This window comes from Saccopteryx leptura, chromosome 3 (assembly GCF_036850995.1).
Source record: "Saccopteryx leptura isolate mSacLep1 chromosome 3, mSacLep1_pri_phased_curated, whole genome shotgun sequence".
Lineage (NCBI taxonomy): Eukaryota > Metazoa > Chordata > Mammalia > Chiroptera > Emballonuridae > Saccopteryx > Saccopteryx leptura.
The window spans coordinates 168348724-168351135 of NC_089505.1; the positions used below are offsets into that span (position 1 = coordinate 168348724).

General features: G+C 37.6%; 1 non-coding gene across 1 annotated transcript; it reads right to left on the minus strand.

Annotated features, from left to right (window-relative positions):
• Positions 1–205: 205 nt before the first annotated feature.
• Positions 206–281, minus strand: TRNAA-UGC (transfer RNA alanine (anticodon UGC)). Its single transcript has one exon. It is a non-coding gene; the product is annotated as a tRNA-Ala (tRNA).
• Positions 282–2412: the final 2131 nt, after the last annotated feature.

Below are 2412 nucleotides of genomic sequence, written 5' to 3' on the forward strand. Positions count from 1 at the left end.
ACTCCCACCAGGGATGATGCTCTGCCCACCAGGGCGTCGCTCTGCTGTGACCAGAGCCACTCTAGCGCCTGGGGCAGAGGCCAAGGAGCCATCCCCAGCGCCCGGGCCATCTTTACTCCAATGGAGCCTTGGCTGCGGGAGGGAAAGAGAGAGACAGAGATGAAGGAGGGGAGGGGTGAAGAAGCAAATGGGCGCTTCTCCTATGTGCCCTGGCCGGGAATCGAACCCGGGTCCCCCGCATGCAAGGCCAACGCTCTACCACTGAGCCAACTGGCCAGGGCATACCCATTCATTTTTTAAAAGTATGTTGTTTAGTTTCCACATTTTTGAGGGATTTTTTTCCTCCTTTTTGCAGTTGAATTCTAGTTTCAAGGCTTTATGATCAGAAAATATGCTTGGTACAACTTTGATTTTTCTGAATTTGCTGATGTTTTTGTGGCCCAATATATGGTCAATTCTTGAGGATGATTTATATGCACTGGAGAAAAATGTATACTCTGTCACTTTGGGATGAAATGTCCTGTAAATGTCTATCATATCCAGGTGCTCTAGTGTTTTATTTAAGGCCAATATATCTTTGTTGATTCTCTGTTTGGATGACCAATCTAGAGCTGTCAGTGGTGTATTGAGGTCTCCAAGTATGATTGTATTTTTGTCAGTTTTTGTTTTAAGGTCAATAAGTAGCTGTCTTATATATTTTGGTACTCCTTGGTTTGGTGCATATATATTAAGAATTGTTATGTCTTCTTGATTCAGTGTCCCCTTAGCCATTATGAAATGGCCATTTTTGTCTCTGAGTACTTTTGTTGTCTTGTAGTCAGCATTTGCATTATCAGATATGAGTATTTCTATGCCTGCTTTTTTTTTTGGATTTTATTTGCTTGGAGTATTGTTTTCCAGCCTTTCACTTTGAATTTGTTTTTATCCTTGTTGCTTAGATGAGTTTCTTGTAAGCACCATACAGTTGGATTTTCTTTTTTAATCCATTCTGCTACTCTGTGCCTTTTCATTGGTGAGTTTAACCCATTTACATTTAGTGTAATTATTGACACTGTGAGTTCCCTATTGCCATTGTATAGATTGCTTTCTGTTAGTTTTGTGTCTTGTTTGATCCTTCTCTTTCATTTTTGGATCTTTTGTTTTTATTTGGTTGTATTCCATACATCTTTCCTCTGTTGCTATCTTTTTAAAATCATGTGCTTCTGTGGTGGTTTTTTCAATGGTGGTTACCATTAAGTAATGAAAAGGGTTCTTACCCTGTTCATTGTAGTGCACTATCGTGTGAGTACTTTTGCACTCCATCATCCTTTGCTGCTGTTAATCTCCATCCCCTCCCCCGCCCTTTCTTTTTGTTGTTGTCCACAGTTTAAATTTGGTTTTATTGTGTTCTTGGAGCTTTTACTTGTGGCTTTGTTTTGTTTTTTTGTTCTTTGTATCTGATTGGAGAACCCCCTTTAGTAATTCCTGGAGTGAGGGTTTTCTGATGATAAATTCCCTCATCTTTTCTGTATCTGTGAATGTTTTTATTTCTCCTTCATATTTGAAGGATAGCTTTTATAGGTATAGTATTTGTGGCTGAAGTTCCTCTCTTTCAGGACTTTAAATATTGGGGTCCACTCTCTTCTAGCTTATAGAGTTTCTGTTGAGAAATCTGATAATAATCTAATGGGCCTTCCTTTATATGTTGTATTCTTCTTTTCCCTGGCTGCCTTGAGAATTTTTTCTTTGCCATTGGTTTGTGCCAATTTCATTATGATGTGCCTTGGAGTAGGTTTGCTGGGGTTAAGAAAACTTGGAGTTCTGTTTGCTTCTTGAATTTGAGGTTTTAGTTCTTTCCACAGGCTTGAAAAGTTCTCATCTATTATTTGTTTGAGTATATTCTCCATTCCATTTTCTCTCTCTTCTCCCTCTGATATACCTATTATTCTTATGTTAGTCTTTTTGATGGAGTCAGATAATTCCTGTAGGGCTATCTCATTTTTTTTAATATTTGAGTCTCTTTCTTCTTCTCTCTGTTGTGCCTCAAGTTGCTTGTCTTCTATTTCACTAATCCTACCTTCTATCTGGCCTGTTCTAATAGCTAAGCTTGTTACCTCATTTTTCAGCTTGTGAATTGAGTTTTTCATCTCTGATTTGTTTTTATAGTTTCAATTTCCTTGGAAATATATTCTTTATGTTCATTGAGTTGTTTTCTGAGCTCCCTAAATTGCCTTTCTGTGTTTTCTTGTATATCTCTGAGTATTTTTAGGATTTCTATTTTAAATTCTCTGTCATTTAACTCCAAGGTTTCCAATATATTAAATTTTTTCTCCATAGATTTTTCCTCATCTATCTGTGTTACCTCTCTTTCTTTTGTATCCATGATATTTGATTTTCTCTTCCTTAATGACATCTGAGGGTGGTTTTGTTGAT